Genomic DNA, 14,424 nt, shown 5'->3' on the forward strand with positions numbered 1-14,424 from the left:
GGAAAGAGAGGACATTTTTAGAAAGTGAGGGCATGTTTGGGAAAAGACATTTTCTCAAAAATCATGACATCTTGAAAAGTGGAGACATTTTTTTAAATTAAGACCTTTATGGGATGTTTCCAAAAGTGGAGAATGTTTGGAAAATGAGGACGTTGTATTCCAAGTCTGGGTATTTTTGAAAGTTTTTTTTTGGTTTTGTTTTGTTTTATTTTTTTGGAAAGTGGGGACATGTTTGGGAAAGAGATTTTTTTTTTTTTTTTAAATCATGACATCTTGGAAAGTCAGGACATTTTTTTAAGTTAAGACCTTTTGGGGAAGTCTGAACATTTTTGAAAAGCAATGACCTTTGTGGATGTGGATGACATTTAGAGAAAGTGAGGACAACTTGGAAAGGTCAGGAAATTTGGGAAAGTGTGTAAATTCTTTGAAATGATTTTTTTTTTTTTTTTTTTAATGAAATCATTTTTGGGAAGTCTGGATCTCTTTGGAAGGTCAGAACATTTTCAGGAAGTGAAGAAATTTTTCAGAAAGAGGGAACTTTTTTGGAAATTAGGACGTTTTGCAAAGTTAGGAACTTTTTGGACATGTATGACATTAATGGAATGTGTGGACAGTTTAGGAAAGTCGGGACATTTTTTGGAAAGTGAGGATGTTTTTCCAAAATCATGACATCTTTAAAAGTGAGAAAAACAATGTTTTAAATCGAAACACTGCCATGAAGATTTGGGATCAGCTGAGCAGTGTGCAGATACTCCTTCGTTCTTTTGCATATTTTTTTTTTATTTCCGCAGCACCTGCAAAAATGTACGGATGTGCAGAATAATATTTGCTGAACTTGGAAATTGAGGACTTTTTTTTTTCAAATGAAGACATTTTTGGGAAGTCTGGATATTTTTGGAAGTAATGATATTTGAGGGTTCAGACTTGGTTATAGATTTAAGCTTATAATAAGGTTTAGGTTAGAGTTGGGGGCTCAGTGTTGCATTATGTTAATGATGGTCCTCACAATGAGAGAGGTACAAACATATGTGTGTGGGTGTACACGTTTATGTTTGATAATGGTATAATAATACTATATCAATATTAACGTACTAATGTTGTGAGCATCATGCTGACTTTCAGAAATATATATTTATTTTGGTGTTGTGAAACACTAACATGAATTAATGAAGTAAAAAATAATTTTAAAAAGCTTGGTTGTTCATTGGGGTGTGTGTATGTGTGTGTGTGTGTGTGTGTGTGTGTGTGTGTGTGTGTGTGGTTGTGTGTGTGTGTCACAGTGTCCTATATGGCTGAATCGGCGCTGTGTGAAGAGGAGCTTCCTGCTGTTTAGTATTCAGTCCGACACTCTGCCTGTCTGGTACGATATGATGCAGAGCTCCTATACTGAATCACACACATACACACACAAAACACAAGCATGTATACACACACACACACACACACAAGTACAAATCTTATACCATCACGCACACACACACACACACAGACATGTGGACTAACAGAAAAGCAGATGTTTGACTTAAAAGTGTAGAAATGTACACAATGTACCTGTGTCACTTTTCTCTATGTTGCCACTGAATCTCTTGGTCCAGTATCCACTTCCTATAGCACATCCATTAGCAGCTGAATGGTTACTGTGCGTGCCATGTAACCTCAATGTCACTGGTTCGATTCCAGCCAGGAACCATTGGACCACATACTCATCTCTCTCTCTCTCACCCCCTTTGTTTCCTGTCTGCCGCTTCACTAGAAACTGTCCAATGAAGGTAGAAACGCTACTAAAAAAAAAATCCATCCATGAGCATCACAGGCTGTAACAACAGTTTCTGTGGCCAAAAGATCCTTTTTGAATGTAGGTGTGACTTCTATTTATTTATTTATTTTTATTTCTATCTGCATACCTGGAGAAATATGTGTCTTTTAGTATGAATAGCATTCAATTAACATATTTAGTAACAACTAATCTCTACACACAACTGGTTTTAATTTAGTGATGTGCTGTTATAACTAACTGAATTCATTCTCCAGATGAACAAGGTGGAGTTTCTGCTGTCAAGTCAGTTCATTTTTATATGAAGACACCTGTAAAAGAGTATTATCGTGCATCTATCATGTCCACTTACCAGGCTGTGTTTAAATGCTCCTCCATGTTTAAAGTGGGTTTGTAGTCAGTTTAACTGTTCAGGTGAGTTTCGCCAGTTAGTTATCCGCTAATGGAGCCTTTAAAGCATCAGTACTGTTGCTGTGGTTACCTGCAGTTGAGTACTGATTTAGAATAGTAATTAAACTGTTGTTGACTTGAGCTAAAACCAAACAGAGAGAGAGAGAGTATTATTTCTTCTTTGGCCAAGAATGAAGCAGCTCCCGGTCATTAAATAAAAAAAGATAAATGTGTGTGTAGGATTTTTACTTCACATCGTTTCATCCAGCAGTTTCTGGTCACCTGATGAATTTAAGTCCAGTCACTTTCTCACTGAAAATGAGTCATATATTCCTAAAAAGGCTCCGGTTTCATGGCTGGAGAGTGAGCTACACACACACACACATATCCACACACAAATACAAACAGTCCCAGACAAATGTTTGTGAGACCAAATAAACACACATACACAGCAGCCAGGTGAGGTGTGTGTGTGTGTGTGTGTGTGTGTGTGTGTGTGTGTGTGTGTGTGTGTGTGTGTGTGTGTGTGTGTGTGTGTGTGTTTGCGGTGGAGCCAGACAGCAGCTTGGTGTTTTATTACAGCAGAGAACTTTTATCAAACCCAACAAACAGAAACACCTGGTGTGTGATGTGACGCCGCAGCGCACAAACCAAACAACACAACCGAACACAGAGAGAGAGAGAGAGAGAGACGGAGACGGAGAGAGAAGGAGGCGCAGCGCTGCTTCAGGTCTGTCTGTCTGTCTGCACATGAAGGGAGGATTTATGTTGTTTTGGACATAAACTGCACAATCATTAGGTTTATACTTCATGGTCTCGATTTAACTATTCAGCCACAAGTTTGAAGCGACAAAGACGATGTTTCTTTGTAACATCAGCCACTGATCCAAACTCCACAACCAGAGAATATAATACATAATACATATACTGTATATAATATAATACATCCATATCCACAACCTGAACTACTCGACCTTGAAGCTGAGTTTTTATGAACTGGATCACATCTGCAGGAGCATGAAAGTGTTTATGGTGAAAATTGTCTGATAAAAAGACTTTTTATTTTTTTTTTAAAATAAGGGATCAGAGATAACACAGTGTTGTGCTTAAAGTATATCCACATATCTTAGACTAAGATCAAAATGAAACCGTATTAAATCCCGAGTGATCTATAATGAGGGTGTACACCGGATGAGAGGATGGCACGAGGGTGAATTACATTAGATCAAGAGCACAAATATTGTTTTCTCCATGGTTCCTCCTGGGCTCCGTAGGTCTTTAACAAAATACCCACAATATTAATGACATTAATATTTATTATTATTTATCCCATTAACTTCAGCTTTACTTTGTGTTTAGTGCTAATTTGCTAACATGCTAAAATAAGCTGGTGAACATGATAAACATTATCTGGTAGACATTAACATTTTAACATTGTCATTAGCAAGGTTAAGCAAAGTTAAAGTATTGCAGTAAAAGTACATAAGTATTATGAGCTTGATGTAGTTAAAGTATTGCAGTAAAAGTAGTGGTTTGGTCCCTCTGACTGATATATTATTATATATGACATCATTAGATTATTAATAGTGAAGCATCAGTGTTAGAGCAGCATGTTACTGTTGTAGCTGCTGGAGGTGGAGCTAGTTTACACTACTTTATATACAGTTAGCTAGTTTAGTCCAGTGGTTCCCAACCTAGGGGTCGGGGCCCCTCCAAAGGGTCAGCAGATAAATCTGAGGGGTCGTGAGATGATTAATGGGAGAGGAAAGAAGAAAAAACAAAGTTCTGATACACAAATCTGTTTTCAGTTTTTTGGACTTTTTCTCTAATCTTTGATTTTTGCTGAAATATTGGATCATTTGAACATTTATTGAAATGAAAGCATGTGAGAAGTTTAGAGGGAAAAATCACTATTTGGTGGCGCTGTTAACAACTCATAGACATGTGAAATGTGACCCCTTTTAAAAAGCATAACTAGGATCGCCCCCTAACCTTAACCCTGTGGTTATTATTGTTGCCATGACGACAATGGTGGCATCATAAAACATCATTATTTTTTAACAGTGATGTGTAACAGTTGATTGCTGCCGATAGAGGCGCCAGATTAGAAAACACTGCTATGTGTCGTTCTGGAGTCACATGATCCAACAACGTATTTGGTTGTTTAACTTGGAGGACTTGTTGTGTTAAAAATACAAAGACCCAAAAACTGACTTTCCTTCACTTGGTGGCGTTTTCCAGTCTGAACCATTAAACCATTTCAGAAGAAACGCGGCAGGAGGAGATGATGTCATTAAAAGAGCAGCAGTCAAACCTCAAACTGTGAAAAATAACATATAAAACATGCTGGAAATATGACTTTTCCTTGTAATGGAGTATTTTTACACTGTATTACTGAAAACTACTATATGTGCATACAAATACTGAATATCACACAGCATGTTAGCTTATCAGTTGCTAACAAAAACACAGTGAATGTTAAAGGTGACTCACTGACACACTAATGTAAAGACTGTACTGCAGTACCGTTTGCTGAGCCTGGTGTGAATTCCCTCCCGTACAGTACAGTACATCAGCCCGACTCCTGGTTTCCATGGAGACTGGACTGATCGGGTGATTAGCCGCGTCAATTAACCTCTGACCAATCGCAGAGGGAGCCCGAGCGGCAGCAGCTGACTGTGATCTTCACAGCTGAATTCAGACGTCTGAACGCCGAGACGCAAAAAAAAAAAAAAAAGTCAATGAATCATTGACGGTGAAGACGAGACGAGTCGGTGACATTACAGTGGAAGTCAATAACACGCTGGCACACTAATGTACAGTGGAGGCATGTAGGAATTCTTCAGTTACATTCCTGCACTTGTGTTTTTTTATATTGTCTTTTATAACTCTATGAAGTATTTTTTTTTTTATTTTTTCCCTTCAAAAATCAAAAGGAAAAACATTTTTTGTGCCTGCAAATGGAAAACTAACTATGTGTTTTCCTTTTATCATCTAATCCTAATAAACAAGAAAACAAAAAGCAGAAAATAACTTCTTTATTTAACAGCCAGTATTATCTTTAGTGCGTTTGGGATTTTCCTGCATTCCTATATCCCATAAATAGACTACTACTCCAAACATGAACTTAAAAAAAAAAAAGCCTAAAACTCTCCTGCATGCAGGGTTAACTGCTGATAATGAACTCTGGCACACTTCATGTTCGCCCTCTAAACTCTGTAAATGCGAGAATGCGAAGGGGCAACACAGCAGATTTTCACGCCAGGACACACAAAACGCACCGCCGGCCAGCCTCCTACCCCCGGCTCAATGACCAGGTCGGCGGTGTCGTGTCAGCACTTCAGAACAGATAAAAGTCCTCTTCAGCCCTCGGACTAACTTCTGTCAGAAGATATTCGCCCTCATAACAGGAACTCCTCTACAGAGAGTATCTTCACACAGTTGCAGCAGTTTATTTTTTGGGTTTTTCTCTGTATTCAGTAGTGGAAGACCTACTCAGAGCCTTTGCTTCAGTAAAAGTGCCAATATGAAGTAAAAATACTCCATTATAGTAAAAGTCCTGCATGCATATATAAGTATTACCAGCTTAGAGTAACTCTAATCTTACATGAGTGAGAATATAATCAATTATCTCTCCATTCTGATCTAATTTTGCTTATGTGAGTTGAATGAGACTGTGCAAGCTAAGTGTGATTTCGTGGTAATGATGCAACTAATTGGTTTATTTAACCAGCGGTTTACGTCTGTTGCCTTGTTTCGATCAAGTTGACATTTTGCACGTTGAGGACCGGCCGCCTCCCATCATTCACCTCTGTCGTCCTGTCAGAGCAGAGCGAGGGGGGGGGCGAGGGGGGAGAGGGGGGAGGGGCTCTGTGACTGACAGGTTGAGGGCTGGATGTGGTCAGAGTGAAGCTTTAATGATCTGTAACAAGCAGCGGAGGCAGGTCGTCAGTGGCAACAGAGATCCGCAATCGTTATTCCTGCTTGAATTAACAGCAGGAGTCTGTGTGTGTGTGTGTGTGTGTGTGTGTGTGTGTGTGTGTGTGTGCGCACAGTCAATGTGTGAACAAAAAAAACCTCCAACTGAAATCTGAATCAGAGTTGATCTGGCGGATAATTTCTCCCATTTTATGAATAGAAAGCTTTTTCTTCTTTTATCTCTCAGTCACATCGACAGTAGAAAACCCTTCAAGTATAGAGATGAAAGACATAACCGACTACGAGGAGGTCAAAGGTCAGAAGTCATAGCAGATGGAGCACATTTTAAAAAGTTTTTCATGCACAGCTCAGAATGACATTAATCTGTCTGAGAGGAGAAGCAGTATGTGTGTGTGTGTGTGTGTGTGTGTGTGTGTGTGTGCTGACCTTCATTGATCAGAATTAGATCATCAGATTGATGGGTGTCTTGGCAACAGCTCAGATTTAACAAGACAGACGCAGACAGACAGGTAGTTCAGATGAGGTCTCAGTGGAGGAACACTGTCTGTTAAACCTCTTTCAGACCTGCACTTTGTTGCGTAACTGATTTTCAATGTTACTCTCAGTACTGGAAGAAGTATTTAGATCCTTTACTTAAGTAAAAGTACCAATACAGCAATGTAAAACTACTCCATTACAAGTAAAAGTCCTGCATGAAAAACCCTGCTACAGTAAAAGTATATAAGTATTATGAGCTTGATGTAGTTAAAGTATTGCTATTGCTATAGCTAGTTTAGTCCACTGGTTCCCAACCTAGGGGTCGGGGACCTCCAAAGGGTCAGCAGATAAATCTGAGGGGTCGTGAGATGATTAATGGGAGAGGAAAGAAGAAAAAACAAAGTTCTGATACACAAATCTGTTTTCAATTTTTTAGACTTTTTCTCTAATCTTTGATTTTTGCTGAAATATTGGATCATTTGAACATTTATTGAAATGAAAGCATGTGAGAAGTTTAGAGAGAAAAATCACTATTTGTTGGAGCTGTTAACAACTCATAGACATGTGACCCCCTAACCTTAACCCTGTGGTTATTATTGTTGCCATGACAACAATGATGGCATCATAAAACATCATTATTTTTTAACAGTGATGTGTAACAGTTGATTGCTGCCGATAGAGGCGCCAGATTAGAAAACGCTGCTATGTGTCGTTCTGGAGTCACATGATCAAACAACGTATTTGGTCGTTTAACTTGTTGTGTTAAAAAGACCCAAAAACTGACTTTCCTTCACTGACGTTGAAACATAACAGCTCAGTTCAGCAGAATTGCATCATGCCTGCTATTATTCTGCAGCAGACCTACAGGTGTGAACAGAGACGCCTCAGAACTTATCTGCAACCTGCAGTCAGGTATGAACGACGGTCGACTGTGAGTTAAAGCTGTGTTTAATATCCTCTGTCACACACAGGCGGTGTCAGGCGACGGAGCCAAGGTGAAGGTTTATTTTCTTCTGCGGCTATGAACGATCACCGGCTCTGCGTCTGTCTCTGCAGAGAGCAGGGAGAGAGCATTACTCTCCAGCTGAGTTCACCTGGTCTCGGGGTTTACACATCAAACAGCCGGGAAAGAATCTACCGAGCTTCAGACACAGAACCAGATCCAGATCTAAGAGAAATATTACTGTTTTATTCTGTCTCTACTTGTTCACTCCAAACTAGGGCTGCAGCTGTTATTTTAATTATTATTATTATTATCTTGATTAATCACTTAGTTGTTTGATCCATAAAATATCAGAAAGTGTCGCCATTTCCCAAACCCCACGGTGACGTCCTCAAACAGTTCTCAACCCAAAGATATTCATTTAATATCAAAGAAAATGAAAGAAACTAGAAGATATTCACATCTGAGAAGCTGAAACCAGAGATTTTTTTCTTAAAAACTGACTAAAAACGATTAATCGGTTATCTAAACATTAAGTTTCTGTTTCCGACTAATCAATAAATCAACTAATCATCGCAGCTCTGCTCCAAACTAGACGGACCACACTGAGAATAAACTAGAACGAATGCTTCCCGACATTATTAGGCTCTTTCTGTCAAATAATATGTTACCGCTCCACCGACCCTGTTTCCTTGAAATTACATTTATATACGACTAAATTGCAACAGCAAATAAGTTTAGCAGGAAACGTAATGTATGAGTAAAATGTTCAGTGACAACATATTCGGGAGGCAGTAACTACAGCGTTATTTAACTTGTTTAAACACTGGCAGCTCTATGTTTATAGTCTGGGGCTCTACTGGAATATCTTTGCATGATTTACAGTTAAAAACTCTTTATTTATGTTATACTGGCCCTTTACGCAGCCCCTCAGTTCAGCCTCTGTCTGAAACAAGCCTGTGTCTTCATATGTTAACCTCAAGTTTCTGAACTTTAACCATGTTTAACATCCAATATCATAACAGTATATAAATAACAGCAAACCAGAAAAAGCATATGTCCTCTTTAAAGTTAAGGAAAGATAATGGTCTTGGTTTAATACAGAGAAAAGTCTGCAGTGCAGCACGAGACATGACGTGTTTATTGAAATTTAACAGCAACCATCATCTCTCACTGACCTTAACTAAAGTGTTTTTGTTGCCTTGCAAACCTGAGTCTCCCACCATCCAGCATCCCCGACCTCCTCTCTACGACTGTGGAGCAGTATATAAATGTAGCACTTCATCCGTTCGAAAAAAAAAAAAAAAAGCATTGTCTGTGAATGATTGCCAACACAATGTAATTAGGAAAACCATTTAGTATATACACATTATTTCTAGGAGGCAGAGTTGTGGATGCACAGTCCAGTGAGTTTAGAAGCACTGAGAGTTTGCTTCACTTCCTCCATCACTGTCTGTATAATAAACCGACAGCGAGCAGGTCAGAGATCAGACGTCACTCAGCTCATGTTCAAGTTACTCTTGAAGGATGATAACAGAACAGTAGAAAACATGCAGAATCATAAAAACAGGTATGTCATATTTGTAAAAAAAATATTTGTAGCTTTTGAACACAGCGCTGGTTTTGCTTTTTGATATGTATTGAGGAAAATTTTACTTTTTAAATCTGTTTTTACTTTAATAGCATTTAAACTGATTTTTTTTTAGCCACATGGGGGCAGCAGAAACAAGAAGTGACCACAACCAAACATATCATCAGCTTTTAAGTTGATATGTCGAACTTGTTAGCAAACATTCAGCAGTTACGGAGCAACATTATCATTCATTTCGAGTCATGTTTCTGTCCATCTGGTGAATATAAGTCCAATATTCACTCTCTTTTAGCTCTGTTTCTACTCTCTACCAACTCCATTGTTTTAGATTAAAGTACCCATCAGTATATAAAGTAATTAAAAGTTGCTTCATCATAACAGCTACAACATTAAAATGCTGCTAAAATCAGTTATCCAACATTTAATTATGTAACACTAAAATGAGTCATTTTGCACATTGAGCACTATTAGTAACCTTTTAATAATACTTAAACCTGCATTAACTTTTTTTGCCACTTGGGGGCATCAGAAACAAACTGTAACCCCGACACTGACATATCACCACTTTTGAAGTTGTTATGTTGAACTTGTCAGCAAACAGTTGCTTTTATTTCCACATCCAGCAGTTACGGAGCAACATTATAATTCATTTAGAGTCGTGTTTCTGTCCATCTGTTGAATATAAGTCTAGTATTCACTCTCTTTTAGCTCTGTTTTTGGTCTCCACCAACTCCTGAGGGAAATATCTGGCTCTTTAGCTGCTCAACGCTCTACTATGTTCACCAGCTAGTCTACAGCTAACTGTGTCTGTTTGCCGTTCGGTGGCTTTTTAGAGCTTTTTCTGCAGCTGCAGAGTCGCTGATAATTCTCTGTAGGTTCATTGAAGGTTGACAGAAGGTTTTGGTCAAAAAAATGAAACCTCGTGTTGACAGGAAATCACAAAACGCCTGAAAACGAGACAGAGTAAGTACCACTGAGCAATAAAAAGACAAGATGCACAAATATAAGCAGGAGTTTGCTTCCCATGAAATAAAACAAAAATTTCCTACAAAAGGTATCAATACAAGCTCTCATCTACAGCGAGCCTCCTTCTCTCTCTTCCCTCCATCACTCTCTATTTGCAGACGGACCTCTGACAGTTTAAAAGAAATCCCGCTGTAAGGCTCATCAGCACAAGCAGGACGGTGTGAACTCTGACTCCGACTCTGAATATGCAGCAGTTTCTGACAACATTCTTCCTCTTTTGAATTGGAGATCAAGTCTTAAGTCTGAAAGTTCAAATTCGAGTGAAGCCGTCGGTCATCGGTGTTAAAAGTTTTTAAACCCAAAATGATGAAATTTCCTCTCAGCTCGCTGTTGTGTGATGTTTTAAAACATCATCAGGGAGGAATTCGCAGGCTCACAAACATCAGGTTTACATTCAAGTAAAATGCAGTTAAAAAACCTTCTTTTATTAGAATAATATTCCTCTGTGAGGTTGATTATGTCTTATCTCATTATTATACACATACTCATCCCAAACTGCATAATAATTATCATATGCAAAAAATACATTAAGGTCTCTAACTCACAAAAGAGAAACATACTGTAAAATCTACAAGGAACTAGTGTCAACTGAGAGAAAAGCATTTTCTTTACTAAATAAGGAAGAAACACTTTGCCTTCTTCAGAGCTCACAGATGAGTATGAAGGAGCCTAATTTGACTATTAATATCAGAGTTGAGCTTTTTCTTGTGTGCGTTGAATTGAATTATTACAATACTTCTGTTTATTGTTACTGTGATGGTTTATTTCATGCATGGATAATGGGTTATTGCTTCAAAATATATGTATATTGGATTCCTGAGCCTGTGCAGTTAGTGAGAAAAACCCCACAGAATGAAAAGACTAGGAGCGAGTTAGCTAAACTCATTAACAATATATAACGACGTTTAACGCTGATCATATAAAGAGAATGATGACAGGTTGGATATTTTCAAATGCTCCCTTTTGACAGATGCTCAGGGGAATTTGTAAATTGATGTAGATTGAATACCTGATGGGATATGGATGTTAATAAACCTTCAAAACCAGATCGGATCTCCGCCTTTCTCAGGATGTTTGAGTTAATTGAAGAAGTATTACTGAATATTGGAAAACGAGTCAAAACTGAGTGGCTAACTTAGTGATTTTAAAGGATATTTCTGGTGATTTTCTATATTTTTCTTATTGTCAACTAATCTCATGTGCAGAGACAAACCAGCAATGACCTGATCTACTTACAGGTATTGTGTGTGCATCTAAAGCCTGATATATCTTATTCCTCTGTGCCGTAGACCTCCGTTGTTGTCCACAAACTATTAAAAACACATTAATGAGTCACACCGCCGCACTGGGAGACATGTTCCTTCATTATGAAGAGTTTGATCACGTTAGTTCGTTTAGAAACGGCTCCAAAGACGAATAACAGTGACGTCATGTTTTCACTCTGGAAAGTATTTCTGTGTCAGGAAGAGGTCACGGCGGCTGCATCTCTTTACAGTAAATAATCACCTTTCTTTTGTCGTATTGATCAGACTCTAAGACAGACGTTGTAAAGAAGTTCAGTAAAAACTTTGTGATACGTAGCACAACAAGCTAGCAGACCGATGTCAACATTCCTGCACATGCTCAGTGGCCTCTTCCTGATACAGAACTACTCTCCGGAGACTGAAAATATGATCGCTGTTATTAGTCTTTGGAGCCGTTTATAAAGAAACTAACATGCCCAAACTCTTTATAATGAAGAAACATGTCACCCAGTGTGGCTCATAATAGTTTTTGGACGACAACAGAGGTCTACAGCACAGAGGAATAAGTTATATCAGGCTTTAGATACACACACAATACTTGTCAGTAGATCAGTTCATTGTTGGTTTGCTTCTCCACATGAGATTTGTTGACAATAAGAAAAATATAGAAAATTGCCAACTATATCCTTTAAGTTTGATTTCACCCCAACATCCTAAACAACATGACATATTATATATCATATATATACTGTAGCCTAAAGCTTCTGAGGCACCTTTAACCCAACATCTAGTGCACAATATAGTCTCAGGTAGTCGCACACAGCAATAAACAGGCTTTACATACAGCAGGACAACAATCAACAGCAATATGAAGAGTAGAAACTGACATGTACACCTGAGGAGTGAAACAAAAGTAGACAAACACTCTCTAAACATGATATGATGAGGAATCTGTAGTTCAAAATATGAAATACTTGTAGTTATTCTAGTTTAATTCACAGATACTTCAGTTTTGTTACTTTACTGATGATTTTACTCCAGTAGAAATATTGTGCTAACGTCGTGCTTAAAGGATAGTTTCACAATTTTTCAAGTGTCTCTTAAAACAACAGCCGGGTGCCCATATGAACAGTGAAGGAGGTTTTTTTTTTTCCTCGGTGTAATCATTCCTCCTGTTCATACTGGCTATTAAAAGATCCCCTTCAAAATGCGCTTTCAATGTAAGTGATGGAGGCCAAAATCCACAGTCATTTTGCGCAAAAATGCATTAAAAAGATTATCCGAAGCTTATATGAGGCTTCAGCAGTCTGAGTTAGTCATATCAAGTGGATATCTGCCACATTTACAGTCTTTTTTAGCATCAAATTCCCTCTTTGTGTTTCCTCGGACAGTGTTTCCCTGTTGAGCTGCGGTGGAAGTATAGTAACAAAAAGAGGAACTGTGACACTAAAAAGACTGTAACGTTGAAAGATATCTACTTGATTTGACTCATTTAGACGCTGAAGCTTCATATTAGCTTCAGATAAACTTTTAAATACATTCTTGCACAGAAGGAGGACTGTGGATTTTGTCCCCCATCACTTCCATTAAAAGCGCATTATCTTCTAATTGTCAGTACGAACAGGAGGAATGATTACAGCAAGAAAAAACTATATTTACTTGTTCATTTGGGCTCCTGACTGTTGTTTCAGGACAGTCATAGAAACATTACAAGGATATCATGACACTAAGATACTGATAGAGATGCTATGTATGTATATAATACACGTTGCAGAGAAAACAGAGGGAATAAACTTAATAAAAAGGTGCCATAAGGTTGCCAGTGAATAATATAGGAACACTGACACCCTGTAGGAATATAAAATAGCATACAGCCTGGATTATCAGATCCTATACACGCACTCACTATAGAGAACAATAAGAGCCTCATAGCACCCTGTAGGAACATTATAGAAATAGGATATTATAGAGCGCTGAGCTATCAGAGTAATAATACTGACATTATATACAATTATCATAATGAAACATGAGAATAAACATAATCAAAAGGTTGCATAAGGTCACTACAGGCTCGCTACTGAGCAGCACAAACAGCCTAGTAAAGGAGTATCATGGGAATATTATAGGAATACACAGACAACCTATTAAACTATACAAGTCGCAGCAAAAATACTGTTTACGGAAATCATATAAAAAATAGAAAAACAGCACGGGAAACGCTGCGTAGTGACATAATATTAAAAAAATATGATGGATAATTGTCACCAAAACTCCTCCTTGAAACAACAAAAGCGTGACACACACTATAGGAGTGATATATGAACATACAGGAGGCACCACAGCATACATTGTCCCTGTAAAGGCGCATAAAGAGCGGCACGGAAACGCTGTCACAGCTCAGGATTGTTATAGGGGAACATAATAGAAGACTGTCACCGAAACTGAGCCCCCCGAAAACAACAGAAGCATGACTGACACACTGTAGGAATATTAAAGGAATATAATAGATGTATCGCAGCTGCGGAGGCGCATAAAGAGGCGCATACAGCACGTCAGAGCCCTCCGGATATTATAGGAATATAATAGAAAAAAAAAACAGCAAGAGAGAAACATACTGAAATGGCGAAGATGGAGACTCCTCTATCTCTCTGTCTCTTCTTCCTCCTCTCTCCTCTTCCTCTCTGGTTGGAAAGTCTGCAGCCTCCTTCACTCTCCACTCTCTTTCGGGTCTCTATCAAGGTCTCTCTACCCTTCTCGCTCTCTTTTGTCGCTGGCCATGCCTTCACTGGCGGAGCGAGAGATGGAGGAGGAGGAGGAGAGAGGAGGGAGGAGGAGAGAGGAGGGAGGAGGGAGGATGGAGGAGGAGGAGGAGGAGGAGGGGGGGGACCCAGACAGACAGACAGGAGGGAGCAGAGGATGATGATGATGAAGGTGGTAGAGGGAGAATCAGACACTGCAGCAGCAGCAGCAGAAGAAGAAGAAGAATTCGGCGGGTTTACCTCTCTCTCTCTCTCTCTCTCTCTCTCTCTCTCTCTCTCTC

The 14,424-nt window shown here is 38.7% G+C and overlaps 1 protein-coding gene across 1 annotated transcript in view; it reads right to left on the minus strand.

Annotated features, from left to right (window-relative positions):
- myt1la (myelin transcription factor 1-like, a) overlaps positions 1 to 14,148 on the minus strand; it is a 78,529-nt gene extending 64,381 nt beyond the window's left edge. The window contains exon 1 of the mRNA XM_042390209.1: positions 14,000 to 14,148. The gene's annotated coding sequence lies outside the window, so the exon portion shown is untranslated. The remainder of the gene's footprint in view (positions 1 to 13,999) is intronic.
- Between the last annotated feature and the right edge of the window lie 276 nt (positions 14,149 to 14,424).

Source organism: Thunnus maccoyii, chromosome 17 (genome assembly GCF_910596095.1).
Source record: "Thunnus maccoyii chromosome 17, fThuMac1.1, whole genome shotgun sequence".
Lineage (NCBI taxonomy): Eukaryota > Metazoa > Chordata > Actinopteri > Scombriformes > Scombridae > Thunnus > Thunnus maccoyii.